This window comes from Nelumbo nucifera, chromosome 1, assembly GCF_055504915.1.
Source record: "Nelumbo nucifera cultivar China Antique chromosome 1, China Antique-T2T, whole genome shotgun sequence".
Classification (NCBI taxonomy): Eukaryota; Viridiplantae; Streptophyta; class Magnoliopsida; order Proteales; family Nelumbonaceae; genus Nelumbo; species Nelumbo nucifera.
In genome coordinates, this window is record NC_142649.1 from 196,132,634 (window position 1) to 196,150,169 (window position 17,536).

The following is a 17,536-nucleotide window of genomic DNA, read 5'->3' on the forward strand; positions in this document are numbered from 1 at the left end:
TAAGTTTGATTCATAAACAACTAATCTTTCAATTGTACGAGCAGCAATAAGTAGTTCTCTCTGTTGGGTGGATCATATTTACTTTCATGTAATGTGGGAGTCCATGAGTTATGCAACAGAGCTATTATTATACAGGCTGGAATTTATAATATTGCAAGTTATAAGATCAGCTTTCTGCAAGTGTCTTCTGAAATTGGACAATTGTGGGCTCACATCACATGGTGATGAATCAAGATCCTATTATTCATTTTTTGTAGAGCTGTACAGTACAGGCTGCATTATGAGGTTGTTGGTAGGACCACACATACGGATACGGTGAGTTTATTTTTGTCCAATCCCATTTAGAAGCCAACTTCCATGTTTACATGATGAGTGCAGGCAAGAGTCCAAATTCAAGATGGATCAACTGTTGGGTTTATATATTAATGCAAGCTTTGGTTTGCGTGTTGATGAGAACATTTTACGGTTTGAACAATGACCCACCTTTGATCGTTGAGTGTTTGACAGGGGACTCGTTTAAATGCTTAACCCTTCTTTTATGCACTTGGTTGAAATATCCGAACTCGCAGGCCATTCATTGAATGGGGCATCTCTGGTAAGTGGGAACTGGTATAGAATTATGATGTGGATAAGTCGGTTCTTCCATTATTTTATTTTCCTTGCTCTTTTTGAGTGGATATACAACATAAAAGACAATTTTCAGAAAAAGAAAAACAACAAAATCTGACATCATGATCGAAAAGGAAATAAAAGAAGTATACATCCATTAAAGAATCAGTACATTTGAAAATAAAACACAAGATTTTTTTGAAAATATTATAAAAACAAATTATTGAGTTTTGGACAGAAAATCTGATAAAATGGACCGTTTGGAGATCACCTGGAATGAAACATGATTTTGTTTCAGATTTCAATTTGAGTTCACCGTTTTTCCCCTCTTTTGGAGGCAGGGTTCATCCTGTTTACAAAAAATATAGGGTTTTGCGTCTTTCCAAACTGAGCGTTGGGTCATTTGGGGGCTACGATAATCGAATTATTTTTCATGATTCTTGACAACCAGAGTCCATAACCGACATCCTTTGAGACGAGGACATTGTGGCTTTGTGGGTTCAATTCAAATGCTATTTGCAATCTACAACGATTTCATTTCAACTAGCATCTGAATTCAGAGTTTGGTGAAAATTGGAGGGCTTTTAGGACTTGGAAGAGAGAAATGACGACTGAAGAGATGCAAATCTGTAATTTGCAGAATTCACTATTCACACCATAAATGCATCCATTCCTGGAACAACATTGGGTTGCAAGTTACAACTTACAACCACAGTTTCCTATGGGATACCGTACCCATAGATTTGTTTTTTTTGGGATGATGGTTCAGTGCTTCAGATGCTTGATTAGGAGGCATGTGCAATACGGGTGGCGATAAATATCAAAGAACAAGTCGGATAACTACAACCATCCAATCAAGGTGGTCTCTGACTGACGTAGGACGGGACCCACCTAAACCGGTCCGGCCGTGGCCCGTGAGTCCCCTTCACTGGAGCCATCAGCCATGTGCTCTAACCTGACTTTTGCCTCGCCAATAATCACAGAGACAGACCTCGTGCTCAACTGCGGAAGGAGACAGGATCTGCTCCTCACATAGGGCGCTTCACTCGCGCCTAACATGTACATCGTAACCTGTATTGAGAATATTTGTCGTACTTATAAATTATTATTTATATTATTTACAGGAGATATTCTCAATGTACAGTGGATGTACATATGAGGCGCCCCTGTGTGAGGAATAGATTCCATTCCCTGCCGAAGGGTGTTTGCAGTTATAGCCGAAAGAATGTGTTTGGGCATCCAATTCCAAAAGGATTGAAACATTATGCTGCCTAAGATTGTATTAATGAGGCGGTAGGCGGTAGTCCAGGCAGAGGCAGAGGCAGGTAAGTGGTTTGAAATTTGAAAATCGGCACATACACTATGGAAATCAGATCTCCAAACTCCAATAACGCCCCTTTCTCTGCACTCTGCATTTTTCTTATCTAGATCGAGTTTAAATCAGCCCCCCCCCATAATGTTTCACAATATATTTGCGCTTTGTATTTTCCCCATGATGACATCATCATATTATCATCGGAGAGATGTTCCCAATATAATGTATTGTGAGACGTCTAGATCTATTTTAAGCGGAAATTTCGTAGTCCTTTTCACCTTGAGCCGGAATCAAGGGGATTATGCGGTTATGCCGATTTAATCAACCCGTTTTTTTATATCATCACCTAGCAAAAACTGCTCAGCAACAATTATACAAAAGCCAATTCATTGACTTTCTACACAATGATGGTGCTTATTTGCCGGTTAATAATTATATGCCATCATCTAGTGTAGGCTCCAGGGATAGGGGAGTGATGGTATGAGCCTTATCAGCTATTTTCTTTTTTTAATAATTTGGTATTTTACTTTGTTCACTTCGTATCAATATCAATGTACATAATACAATAATACAATAGGAAAAGATATATATACCCTTTAAATGTCATCTAATTTTTTTTAACAAGACTACAATAACTATAGAGAGGGAGTTCATCGTCGTCGTCTTCAACCACCAAGGAAGAGCAATGGAAGCAATCTAATTTTCTTGTTTAACGAGAAAGAGCCCCAGGTTGTTAGAGTTGTCGCCTTCAACCACCAAGGAAGAGCAATGGAAGCTCGTTGTCGTAGACCTATCGTAGAAGCTCAATCAAGCCACTTGGAAGAGAGATGAAGCTCTCCAAGAAGCTTCTCGACTTAAGTACTCCATGTCCAAGTTAGAGAAGAAGCTCAACAAGCTTGAGATCTACTGCCACAACCTTAAGTTTGGTCTCGAGGTATATAGCAATTCACCACATCTGGTGCCGAAAAATATCAACCCTGTGATGGTGATGAGTGCAGTTAAAGGACTCAGACATCAAGACTCAGTTATTGAATCATTTCTCAACTCGATGTCTAAAGCCCGGTCTTCGGTCCAGACTCTAAGCTGGTCTCTCACCCTCCAGCTTCGGCAGATGGGTTGCAGAGTCTATGAGCGCATCTCTGCTCTTCTCCAACCTTATGACGTAAGGGTTTCATCTTCCAAGGACCCAAGAATCACCTATTCTACCTGGAAGCACTCCTGAACCGAGCATTCTACGAAGACTTCAAATCCATCGGATTTAAAAAAAGTGGGTCCCAGCGAATCCTCAACCCAATACAAAAATGCAAAGCGAACTACGCTTCCTTTACTCTTCTCAGAAGACTCACTTGGGGGATGAGGTGTTGAACAAAGGAACCAGACACTTCAGCGAGGAGTTCAACCGGTTTTGCGATTGAAAGATGAGCGAGATCGTGGCGATGTTAGGGTGGAACCTGGCATGGTCGGAGCCACTGTTGCAAGCATTCTTTGGTGCAGTGAAGAACGTTTGGCTGGTTCATTTGTTGGCTTGTTTGATGCACCCAAGCTTGTCCGTATTCAGGGTGGATGAGGGGATGAGGTCTAATGGGGTGTACATGGAGGACGAGGACATGGGTGCAAACAAAGCTCGGAAGCTGGTTCCGGCCGTGGTTCGGATCATGGTGGCACCAGGATTCTACGTCTACAGTCTCGTTGTTCGCCATTCCCACCTCGTTTGTGATGGAAGAAATGGTCAAGATGCTTCTCGACGTTGATAAGCAGCGCCTTGTGGAGATGGTTCAGGGTCTTGGAGAGTTGGTTGGGGCCAACTGTGAACCTGAAGACATTGCAAATGCCGCACTGTATCTTGCCTCTGATGATGCCAAATACATGAGTGACCATAATCTGGTGGTGGATGGAGATATACATAAGGGTAGTTTTGATATTTTCAAAAATCTTAAATGGCACATGAGGTCACGTGATATACATAACTGATGGTCCATTAATGTAGGTACTAGATTGTTGCATTTTGAAAGTTCGAATACTAGATTGTCGCGTTTTAAAGTTCAAGTACTAAATTGGCACTCAACCTAAAGTACATAGTACCTATCGGGAATTTTCCCCGTAATCAGAGATGTTCTTGACCCGGCTCACATAAAAAACCAGAATAATCCAATCCAATCCAACCCGACTCCTCCCTTTACCTTTATGAGATAGTCTAAAAATAAACAAATAAATAGAACAAACAAAATATGTGACCATAAATTTTGCAACTTCTTAGTATATGTTTGGCATCAATGCTGCAGATGCAGCACTACTGATGTGTGAATTGGAAGCATCATTTTTCTGAGAAAACCGTGTTTATAACTTTTTCTTTTTGGTTCCAATGCTCCAGGAAACATTTTCAGTACTGGTACCTATTATCTAATGCCACATCATCACTGTCCTATTGGCAGCAACGAATTGTAGCTCTAGGAAACACCAACTTTGGTGTTGCTCCAAGCCATGCCTTTCCGATTTCCGAGACATGGCTTAACGCACCATTTTTTAATGAAAAAACGATTCTATACAAATGCCTGTTTCTTAAAGCACTGATTTTTTTCCAACGTAGTACTAATATGGCGCTGTTTTCTGGAACAATGGCAACGATACCAAACAAAAGATCAACCCTCACAAGATTGTCCCCCACAACATTCTACAATACATCCCACTGTATATTGGAAACATCTTCTGATGATAATCCCATAAATAATGATGTCATGAAATGTGGTATGAGACGTTGTGTGGGACAATCTCATGGGGGCTGATTTGAACTCCGCTTAATTTGCTTATTATTCCAGTGTTCAGACTCACCGACATGGGCATTGCAGATTTTCCGAAACTGAAAAGCTAACTCGTGAGCCGTGACTTTGGACTATTGTTGGATAGTCTGGAAGGATCCAATCCAGGGCCTATGACGGGCGGAGGGCATTCCATACTTTTGTTATTCTAGCCTTTTTATATTGGGAGAATGACCAATCACCCTAGGTCAAAATTTTATAGCCTTAAAGAATGCATCATGACCGTGAATTGATGTAAAATTCATGGATAGGATGTGGTTTATAGGGGAAAAGGGCCAGTAGTAAGGGGTTTGGAATTCAGAATTGTGTATCCGTACTTGTCTGTTTTATATTCAATTGAATTAATAACTCGCACAGGCAGGCAACAGTCAGTCTGGCTGTCTGGGACCATATTCACTTCATAATTGTAGATTTATAGTTGTAGCCTAGTATTCCTGGATACGTCGGCCGGTGAAGCTGATGTGGGACACTCATTACCATTCAATGGGCCCTGTCATCTTATCGGAGTTAAGTCTCTTTTAAGGTTTTGTTGGATCTTGGGAATCCAAATAGCCTGGGAAACTTCACATTTGCTGTTGCATCAAAGTGGTCCATGTGCCCTGTATCGTAGAGGCGGTGGAGCGGAGAGCGTCTCCTTTCTTATCTCCATCTCAAATCTAGGTCCAGGCGCCAGGCCCCATGGCTCATGGCTCATGGCTCATGGCTCATGGCTGGGAGACAAAGCTCCCCAACTTCATTCATGATATATGCCTAATATTACTTCAATTAATCACGCAACTTGACATGGTGATTTGGATGGTTGGGACTTCCAAGTACCCAAACAATTCCTAAAGCCCATTTGCTCGGTCGGTCTATCTCGAATTTTAAGAGGCAACATTGTTGGTTCTGGTCTGGGTTAAAAACCTTGGATTAGAGGTCGGCGACTCGGCGCTCGGCAGGGAGAAAACGGAGTTCACAGGCCCCAATTCAATCAAAACCTACTTTTAGATTGATTGCAAGAACGTGCACATATCAACCGACTCATGTGGATAATTAGGACCTTCGGACACGTGCGTCCCAATCGTCTATCATCCTTCTCCATATGTAATAATACATTATTTTGGACCAGTGACACTGATTAAGAGGGGAAGAATGACCGTTCAGCCCATGTATAGAATTCATAAGCTCAAAGTACAATTAGAGTAATTGTTAGTTTGAAATTGATGTCAATTTACCGATGGATATGAATTTATAGAATCCGGGTTTTTGAACTTTTGAATGTTTATAGATTTGTAAAAGAATTCAGAATTCTGCATGGCCTGTCCGTACTTCTTCTCGTGATAATTTTAGAATGCGACTCTAAGTAGAAACAGAAAACCAAAATTCCAACCAAATGCTCGACGAAAATTCAACAAATATTTATGATGCTGCTGATTTAATCAGATTATAGCGAGAGATTACCGGAATCAAGACCAAATTTCCGCCCAATTAATTGCACAGATGGGTCGTCTGGAGCCAAATAAAATCGTTAAATTTGAGATTGAAAAAAAAAAAAACATTTTTAAGTTGGATTTGAATAACAACAAGATAGAGAATCTAGTTCGTTATAAATTAAAAGTTAAAACTTCTATTTTTTTTGTGGGTAAGAGAGAGAATATAAAGATATCGATTCCATTTTTAGCTGAGCAACTTATACAGCATTTTAAAACAAAAAATGCCAAACAAAAGTACGAAACTAAACGACCAATTTCATTTACATTAGCTTCCTGAAGCCTATACAGCATTCGATTCAACATCAACATAAATTTGGAAAAAGACGTGACCTATTTAGCGCGATTTTATTTATTTGCCACCTCGTGTGAGGAACTTTATTATTTAAATACATACATACATTATTTCAGACTCAATACTAAAAAACATAAAAAATAAGTAAAACCTCATTAAATTAAAACTTGTTTCATTTCCAAGACATGATATGGAGCGGGTTGAAGTAATCCGAGGGGCCGTCCTAATTAAAGACCCATCTAAAAAATATATAATACAACGACAATTTTCAATAAGAAAGTTGGGCACCAGTGCATATTCATTTGTCCTATTGCGTAGTTCCAGACCGAATGCGTAAAATGGACAAAGATGTGGGTCATTGATCCCACCTTTTGGCTCGTGCCCTGGCTATGCTAGTGGCTACTTGTTTTTCTAACTTTATTTTCTAGAGTTTGAGGCCCTATTTGATAACATTTCCTGAGAACGTTTCGTGCATTTCCGGTGTTCTGACGGAGCAGATATGCGTTTGGTATAATAAAAAAACACCTTATTCTTGCATGAGAATAACACTCAAATTTTGCGTTTTTTGGGAGTGAAAAATCGACGGTCTCAGAAAATGCATTCCCATGAAATATGTGGTTCCAACTGAGAAGGGGTGTTTTCGGTTTTTCGCACTAAACAATAGAACTCAGAGGAAGGAGGATCTCGGCTTGGCTCCAACCGAACACACCGGCGAGCGTCAATAGGTATGGTTTTTGGCATCTGTTTTAAACTCCGACCATATTCACCTTTGAAGTCGTTTTTTGCTCTCACCGCATTAACAGAGTCTATTACAACCGTTAATATTATCTCCTCCGTATGAAATTGAAATCTCATCACTCATCTTACTAATGTTGCCGTTTGGACCCGTTTTCTTGCTTAACTTCTCTTCTTCCCTGGCTGATGTAATGTTCCCTCTCTGAGTCAAGTTTGATGAAGTTCGCGCACCGTTAGATGGTTTTGGAAGAGGAGGCGGAAGAAGATGATAGTTTTTCTTTTATATATGTTTTTTGGAATTTTTTATATATGTTTTTGCTCCCACCACAAATCCAAGTTCTTACCGCAAACCCAATCATTTACAAGCTATGTTGGTTTGTTATGAAGAGGTGATTGATGCCTACTCAGAATTGCTTGATGGTGATGATTTGTATTGATTATTCTGTTCTTTTTTTTCTCAGTGAAGTATTGATACTTTGTTTGATTGAACATCTTTTACAACGAGTTGCCTTAGACTCCACATTTGATGGGATATAGTAGCAACTCCAAATGGATGTAAATGCTTGACCGGCATCAAATTCTATCTATGATTGGAATTTTTCAATGTAACATTGCAAGTAATTTGCCCTAGATGGATGTAAATGCTCGACCAAGTTTGGTGTAGTTTCGAGTCTGTCTTGCACAAGGATGAAAATTCTAGGTTGTGAAGTAACATAAAAAATTATGAAATAAGGAGATGAGATTTGGTGGGATGAAAGGTTATAAGTATCATGGGGTTTATCCTACATCATTAGATTTGATATTGTTGGAGGAGAAGGGAGTAGAAGTAGTGGTAGATTAGAGAGATAAATAGAAGAAAATCAGGAATTTCTAAAGCTGATGTTAAGAAATAGTTTCATTATTCAAACGCTATTTCTGTTTCTATAGAACAAAAAATCATTTTTGAAGAACAATTTGTCAAACGAATCTGTTATTCCTAAAGAACAAAATATAAAATTCTTGTTCTGGAACAGGATTCTTTAAAAAAAACAGAAACAGGTGAGAATATTGCCAAACAGAGCCTAAGCTTTCGATAAAGTTAAGAAAAACCCATTTCTAATATGCTTATTATATATTAGGGGTGGATTCGAGTCGAGCTGAGCCGAACCAAATAGTATCAGGCTCGAGACTATTCTACAAGGCTCGAGCTAGAACCTTGAGCTCGAGCTCGGCTCGAGTCAAAAGTACATAAGCTCAAGCTCGGATTGGTTCAGCTCGTTTTATATTTTATAAAAATATTTTATAAAAATAAAAATTATATATAATTTTTTTATTTTATATTAAAAAAATTAAGAATTATAATATTTTTATTATATATATATTATTTTCTATAATTATATATATATTTGAACCAGCTCGTGAACCTCACGAACCGAGCTCTAATAGGTTCGAGCTCGATTCATTTAATAATCGAGTCACTGAATTGGACTCGAGTTTGAACTCAAACTCGGTTGAAACCAAGCCGACCGAGCCGAGCCGAACTTTTGACGAGCCGAGCTCGAGCAGCTAAAAGTTCGGCTCGTTGCCACCATATATGTATTTACGCCTTGAATGAATGGTTCTCTAGCCCTCTGCTCTATTTTATTTTGTAAAATATTGTCCCAATTTCCAAAACCCAGTTCAGTTCACATCTGTGTGGTGCAACTCAACTAATTGTGGCACATAGGCGGAGTAAATAGGGTAGGACCGTAGGAGGCATGTGACCCAACCTTACGAATGAATAGGACTAATCATGAGTCATGAGAGACGTCCGCCTATATAAACAAAGTAATAGACCCTCCCTCCCCCCACTCACTCAATCTCAATCCAATCCCTTCTCTTCATCTGTCAAAACTCGAACGATAATGGCACAAGTTAGCCTTTCCTTGCTACTGGTCTCAATAATCGTGTATGCAGCCGGCACCGGCAGGGTCGAGTCCTCCAGTCCAACAGATTTCATCAAGGCCTCCTGTGGTGTGACTCGCTACCCCGCCGTCTGTGTGGAGAGTCTCTCCGTCTACGCCAACGCAATCCAACAAAGCCCGCGCCAATTGGCTCAAGCAGCCTTGCAGGTTAGCCTAGGCCGGGCCAGATCGGCCACGGCATTCGTGTCGAAGATGACCAGGCTTCGTGGGTTGAAGGGCAGACAATACCAAGCTGTGAAGGATTGCGTTGACAACCTGGGTGACAGTGTGGACCGGATCAGCCGATCCATTCATGAGCTGGGACAGATCAACCGAGGAGCCAGTCAGGACTTCATGTGGCATATGAGCAACGTTCAGACTTGGGTTAGCGCTGCGCTCACCGACGAGAACACTTGTATGGACGGCTTCGCTGGTCACGGCATGGACGGACATGTGAAGACGGCCATTAGGGGGAAGATCCTCAATGTCGCCCAAGTTACTAGCAATGCCTTGGCGTTGCTTAACAGATTTGCCTCAGGGCACCAGGCTGCAGCCGTGCACAAGCCTTAGCTATTAATTATTAGTATGTTTCTTAGTTTCAAAGCTATCTTGCTCCTGTTTCTGGTTTAGTTTTGCCTTCCTTTTGTGCTAATGGCGCAAAAGAGTCTGAAAGTTAGTTGATATTTGTAATTTGTAAATGTAACATGTATATGTAAATCCTTAATGGAGGTCTTTTATAATCTCCCTCTCTCTCTCCCTCCCCCTCTGCGTGTGTCTCTCAGTCTCTCACTCTGTGATCCGTGTGTATAAGAAGAGTCTTTTGCCTTGGTGAGGGAATGAAGTTGCAAAGTGAAGCCACCTGCATTTGGTTGATCAGTTGGTTAAGCTTCCAAATTCCAATCCACATCTGCCTGATCTGACCCATGATTGACTGGGGAAGGAACACATCACATGGTCTATGTTGTTTCCGTTGTCCAATCCAACTACTAACAATGGTCCATTTCTTTCTTTCTTCAAAACGAGTCTCTTAACTCTGAAGTCCGCTTGCAGCAAAGGAACCCCCAATTGGTTCTTGGTTGAGTTGTGCTGAATTTTAATGCCTCCGACGTGTCATTGCTGTAAATTAACTCTGCAATTCAGTTGCGTGTAAATAAAGAACTTCCCCCTCTCAACTCTCAACTATCCGTTTCTCTGTTAATCTGTCAAATCGAACACAGCATTTGGTGTCTTTTTAGTGGTATTTAATTGACCGCGGTCAATTCTCGAATCTTCTAAATAGTAATTATCTAATGGCACTTGGCGATAATTTAATATCACATACAAGTCAGCTAGGATTAAGTTATTCACGATTGTGTAACAGATAGGTTTTCTGAATAGAACAAATAAATCTTTGATTATGTTGCAGACCCTTCAAGGCTTCAAGCATTATTTATTAATAATTTAGTGGAGCCAAGCATTTGCTTTCATTGTCGATCACCCCAATAAGCTTAGCTTTAACCACTGTATTAGTCACTTCAAACAATTAAACCTGCAAAAGTTGGGCTTAATATGAGATACATTCTGATCAGTTCATTCATTGATGACTTTCAACTGTTCTTGGTGTGGTCGTTGGGGGTTGAAAAAGTTTTGGACACTTGGAATTGGAAAATGTGTCCGCAATTTACGGCTTGATAAAGATAAACACGGACAAAGTAAAAGTTACAAAAAGCAGAGTCCAACCTTACTCTTTCAATCTTTCTCTTTAACTTTTCCTATTCCTTCTTCTTTTACCAATGTTCTGTATCGATTTTCTTCTGCCCACTTCATTATTCTCTCATGGCATTGGATTGAGCCCATTACCTTTCAGAAATAAAAAAGTTGCTCCATCAAAATGACTAAATGAGAAACAGGGTTGTATATATTCTTTGTTATCCACTGCCCAACAAGAAAACAGGTGGAAATGTTAGACAGAGAACATGTGAAAATGAGAAAATTTGGTGAAGTGGGAATTCAAATTTCATTGAAAGTTGAAACACAGCAAAAGAACAAAAGAAACAGAACAGACATGAATTTTCTTTTCAAAAATATATCTTCTACCCTTTTCCCCTTGGGTTTCCCACTTCACGGGAGCCAGCAGTGTGGTTGGGGAAATGTAGTAGTTCCATTTGGAGTGAGTAAGCATGTAAACAAATGGATACACAAAAAAAAGGAATGGAAAATAGTTCAACAGAACTAAAAGTTTTTATAGACATTTATCTTAGAAGATTAAATTGAACATGGGACATGAAATTTAATTGGTCCATCTGAGATCCAAACCCTCTCCTTTCCCATATTTAGCGGGTTTGGATTGTAAAGACCAGGGACAAGTTACATGTATTCCATCCACCATACAAGTATTTCCTACACAGGTTCTGAACCATAATCCAGCCCGGATGCATAAACTGATCTACCCATATGAGATGATCAGACCCGCATTTGAACCCATTTCCCATTTTTTTGGGATATGGATAGGGATTTGAGAGGATCCACCTAAAGATCCAACCAGTTTCATGCAGTAATTAAACATGACTCACTCATATTGATCTCATCAGGATTCAAGAGAGTTGTGCAATTGAAAACCAGAAGCATGTGTTGTGGGAATAACAAGACAGGTAAATTAATGGCATATTGTTTTCAAAGTGTGAAAGCAAAGTGTAGTGATAGCACCAAAAAACATGGGGCCCTACCAGGTGGGGAGTGACCTTGTTTCCAAAGTGGAGAAATTAAAGAAAGAAAGGAACAGTGAAGGAGAGGACGAATTAAAGTATTGGGGGCTGGCCATGGCAGGTCACATGGAGACGGTGGACTCTTTTGTGACTGTTGAGTGGGGACTGAAGACACACCAGCCAGCAGGCAGAGGTCACATTTCCCTCCAATTAAAAAACAGGGAAAATCTTCAGCTGGACCCTGCCTTTGATTCCCTTCTCTTCCTTTCGATGTTGTTGATGATGAACTGAATTTTGTAGTTTGAATGGTACGTACTAAGTTAAGCCACGTGGCTATGCATGATATACAGAAAATTTGGGTAGATGGAAAGGTTCAACCGTCGATGATGTACGGTACTGGTATTATGGGCCAGAGAGCAGCAAATGATACTCAACATCTCACAGTCGGTTTTTGTTAGAGAATAACAACTTATTCAATGACCTCACTTAATACATAAAAGCCTTTAGGTTGAATAATAAAAAATCGAAATTGGGTGAAAATTTCTAGATTAGGTTAAAATTAAGGCATTGCCCAATTCAATTGTACAAAATAAAGTAAATAAATCATTATAATTCAAGACCAATCTAAAAATCCATTGATGCAAGGAAAACGTAATGAATTATTTTAAAGTTAGAATTGGGATTTTAACAAATCAAATTGAGTGAGGATGTAAGGGATGGGCTACCCTTGGTTATGGGTATAGAGATGGGGAAGGCATGGGCTCCGTTTATAACGATACAAGTGGCCATCAATATTAATTATTTTTTCACAATAGGTGGCAATGTTTTGCCAAGGGAATTAAGTATATGTGAATAGGGTTTATATATAAAAATTAGATACCACTTTTAACCTAAAACCTTAAATGAATATGACAATTCTTGTATATAAATATGCCAATTCTTGTATATAAATTGTTTTCATCTTTTTCTTTTTATTTTTATTAAATTAGAATTCATCACTTTGTAAAAGAAGCTTTGCTAGAAGAAAAATGCCAGTATTCCTTGTTAAAGCTGAAATATGTAGGATAAGTAACCACGTGGGCGTAGGCATGTTTAGCCATAAAGATAAGATAAAGAGGTCAGTTCATATCCAAAATTATTCCTAATTATTACAGTATGAAGAAGCTCTTTATCAAGATTTCTAGCAAAGTAGTAAGCCCAACAATCCAAAATCTGGGTGCTACTTTATTGGCCTAATAATAAATTGTATTTTCCACCTTTCTTCTCTTGATGATTATGCGTAGGATCTAGGAGTTCCTTAGACATAAAGATCAAACATGATCTACAATATCTTAAATTTGTTACAGTGATTTTGGGTCGGAAGATGGCAGAGAAGGAAAAGCTTTTGAGTTTTGAGGTGAAGGGGTATATATGCTTTTTTATGAAAAGTTTTCATATGCCCCCCAATGGGACTCGCAGAAGTTTTGTAAATTGAAATTTAGAGCTCATTTATGAGAAAATTAGAATTAGCTTTTTAATTCATTCAGAAAGCACATTACCCCAATAGAACAAGGAAATTAATTAGGGGCAAGCAATCAAATGAAGGATATTCAGATAAGCATTGTTTCTTTTTTTTTTTTTTTTTCAATTCAAGGAAAGAATGCGTGTGTTTATTCCCTAATAAAGAATTCCACTCAAAAATATTCTAAAAAATTTATTGAGCCAATGAGCCCTGCTATTAGGTAGCGTCTATGGCCTACTGATGAGCTTATTTATGACTAAAATAGCCTACATATGGCATCTATATTTGTGAGAGCAGGTAATTAATTGATTCAGCCCATAGTTTTATTTGTTTTTCTTTTTTCTTTTGCTGCATATATACCCATAGTTTTATTTGTTGATGAACTGCACTTCAGCCATGAAAAATTAAGGATGTCTATGTGCTTCTCTCCTTGTAAATACTGCAAGACAAATAAATGAATAAACAAATGGGTTATTTAAAACATTTTCTATAGTTTCATGAATTTACTAAAACCTACCTTATAATTTTGTGTTTTATTAAAACATTCCTTATAGTAATTTGCAATCATTTTATTTAATTGATCTTCTATTAGATGAAAATAGAAAATGACAATTTTAACTTTAACATTCATTTAAATAAATTTAATCAAAATAAATTAAAAACAAAAATTCCATTTTTGCCCTTAGTAAAACACAAACAATCACTCTATTTTTCTCTATTTGGGAAATTTTGTTTTCAATACCAAAAAGTGTTAGAGATACCTTTGGAATAAACAACTATGGATCCAAACCCTTGAATATTTTCCACTCAATTTAAGGGTACTTTTGGAATAAACAACCATGGGCCCAAGGTGAACATGTTACTATTTTCAGATGGCAAAACAAATAATTCTTAATGAAAGATCAAAAAGTAAATAAGTTGCAAACTATAAAAAGTATTTTAGTAAAATACAAACTATAAGACAGATTAAAGGAAGATATGTGAAATTATAAGGGATGATCTAATAAATGACCCTAAGCAAAAAAAAAAAAAAAATACAAAGCCAACATGTGATTGGTCATGAAATTAAATAAATAAAAAAAGAAAGCAGGACTGATTCCATATTCTGCTCAAAGCTCAATTGGTTCTATTTCACGTGCATGATGCATACATTTATGATTTATGTCCAGCTCCCCCCTTGATCCCAGAGCTGGCAATCAAATTAAGAGGCCAGCCGGGATCATAGTGTACAAGGAACTCTAGCCCCAGTGGCAGTATAGGCTGTCAGAATTTATTCAAAATTTTTAGGCTTGGTGGGGTCAGGTGAATTCACATCTGTGCCTCGCATTTGTTTTCATGCGTGCATTGGAACATCTCTTATATTTGTCATTGGAATAAGTTCCTAATGTATGGTTTGGATGTGCTGTGAGATGTGCTCTGCAGGGTGCCAATGTGATCTCTGATTGAGTTTGGTTAGCTTTTTGTCAAATTTTGAAATGAACCTTGCCCAAGTTTAGAATTTGGAAGCAGTGCAAAATGTTAATTTGGGCCAATACGAGTTACATCCTTGATGACTAGATCTTTTTCCAAGGAAAGGAAAGATGTTTGTTCCAACCTTATATATGACACCACACATCTCACCACGAGATCCATCGTGTCTGAGATGTGCGGTGTCAAATCATATCGGAATGTGTTGGAAGCATTTTTATTGAAAATAGATCCCAACTCTTAAAACACATATACATACACGTATGTATGCACACTTTGGTGTATTATATAACTAAAGAATGAAATGGACCTCGGCATAGACAAATCAGAGTGGTCCGGATCTCTTCACAACAAAACACAGTTTTAACATGTTTCAATATGATTTGTGTCCATGCATTTAATTTCATACATGGTTAGTCTCAGTCTTATGATGGTATGTGTAAACATAGATCTTGGAAGCAGGGCTGCAACTTGGATACCCGACTTGTAGTGAATGGGCCTGAACTGAAAATCCGGGTCCGATGCAGTGTAAAATCTTAGAATTGAATACCCCACTTGCACCCATAGTTGGAAGAGTGTTGGGACTGATTTTATTGGAAGAGATCCCAACTCAAACAAGAATAGTCCCAGATCAGCCTTCTTGACTAGGTCTAGGGTTTCTGCCTTGGTTATATATTGACAATTGAATCGTGATTTCAATTCACTACCCCACTGTCAAGTAATTCGCATTGACTCCCCACAACAACGTGACCTACCACATTCCATATTCCAACTGTTTATTGGGAACATCTCCCCTACTTGTTATTATCGGAAACATCTCCCCTATTTGTGATGGGATTGTGGGAGCCAATCCGAATTCACTATCAAAGAGTAGTTTAATTTCGGTATATGGCGAGTAATTGAATTTGATGTTGGGGAGATAAAAATACCCAAGAAATATGGAATCTTTTATGTTGTTAAGTGTCTGAAAGCTTTAATCCCCAGAAAGGGGGATCTTGGTGTTCCCCTCTTTTACAATATAGTATCCATATAAAGAAATGATGTACCAATCATACAGCATGCCATTTAATGAACATAGAATAGAATAGGAAGGAGACTGATGACAGTAGTGCGACTTTAATCAATGGATTTTAATGGAAGAATGTGGACGGAAGCGTCTCCACTTTCCACAGTCAATGGATGCAGACTCTTTTTTTTACGAGTCTGAAAATTTGTAGGGAGAAGGTCGGTCAGTCATAAATGGAGCTGGTGCCAGTTTCTGTCCTTGGATTTAACATTTAAGAAAGCTGTTGCCTTCTTCATTGAATTAATGGCACTCAACTGAATCTCGAATCTGTGTGCATTAGCTCTTGCTTTTTTTATTTTTCTTTGTAATAGTTAATGGGGGGTGCTTTGATCGGAGGGAGTTAATAGCTAGCTCTGTAACTACGCTGCTCATACGATCACACAGCCTCACGCCCTCACGATGTGCATGTGCTTCTGTCATAGCTAAAGCATCGCGATAATAGTTAATTGGGTTGTTTTTTATTTATTTTAGGGAAAATTTAGTCTCCCATTTTAAAATGTGATGATTCAGTATCTGAATTTTCAAAATGTAACAACCCAGCACCTAAACTCTCAAAATGTGACAATCCAGTACTTACCGTAGTGAAATTTCGACACGTGGCACCTCGTGACAACTAGGCAAACACCCAGGCAAACAACTTACCAAGTTGGTGTCCCACCCGGGCACCGGTTTGGCTGGCTTGGCGCGACCTGCACGCGGCCTACGGGCGGCCTGCACATGGCCTGGCGCGGCCTGCGCGTGACCTGGCACGGCCTGCGCGTGACCTGGCACGGCCTGCACGACTTGGCCAGATCAGCCTAGCACATGATCCGACCTGGCAACTTGGCCCGGACACAGGCGCCGACCTGGCAACCTGGCCCAGACACAGGCGCCGACCTGACAACCTGGCCCAGACACCGATCCGCCGACTGACACAGGCACCGACCTGACAACCTGGCCCAGGCGCCGACCTGGCCGCCTGACACAAGCGCCAGCCTGACAACCTCGAGGAGTTCATCACCGTACCCCAGTTCTGACGGGATATGACGAGTCTTACCGTTTGAAGGCTTTTCACCCACCTAACTCACAAAGACACCACTATATAAGGACTCCGACCCCCAAAGCCAAGGAGAAAAGAAAAAAGGATGGTAACCCCTGCTCTCTAGCTCTCTCATTTCTCTTCAAGCTCTCTGTAATCAGAATGCTAACTTAGGCATCGGAGAGTCCCCGCCGGGAAAATACCCCCGGGTCCTCTGATTCAGTTCTCGCAGGTCTCTCAGCTCCCGCTGCCTACAAAGGAGAGGAAATCACCTCTTGCGGGGGGTAGTCGGGTTGCGCTGCACCAGGGAGCTCCACCATCCTTTGAGTTGCAGGCCGCCTAGGAGCAAGTCAAGTGACGAGTCCACCAGGCAGTTCGCCACCAGGGAGTTCGCCACCAGGCAGTTCGCCATCAGGCGGTTCGCCACCAGGCAGCTCGCCACCAGGAAGTTTGCCACCAGGCAGTTCGCCACCAGGGAGTTTGCCACCAGGAAGTTCGCCACCAGGCAGCTTGCCACCAGGCAGTTCACCACCAGGCAGTTTGCCATCAGGCAGCTCGCCACCAGGGAGTTCGCCACCAGGCAGTTCACCACCGGGGAGTTCGCCACCAGGCAGCTCGCCACCAGGCAGTTCGCCACTA

General features: G+C 40.0%; 2 pseudogenes across 1 annotated transcript; both read left to right on the forward strand.

Moving 5' to 3' along the window:
- The first annotated feature begins 520 nt into the window (after positions 1 to 520).
- On the forward strand, positions 521 to 4,166 carry LOC104602405 (IRK-interacting protein-like; annotated as a pseudogene).
- A 4,877-nt stretch (positions 4,167 to 9,043) lies between these two features.
- On the forward strand, positions 9,044 to 9,905 carry LOC104602269 (21 kDa protein pseudogene; annotated as a pseudogene). Its single transcript, XR_016080867.1, has one exon. The product of XR_016080867.1 is annotated as a 21 kDa protein pseudogene (transcript).
- Positions 9,906 to 17,536: the final 7,631 nt, after the last annotated feature.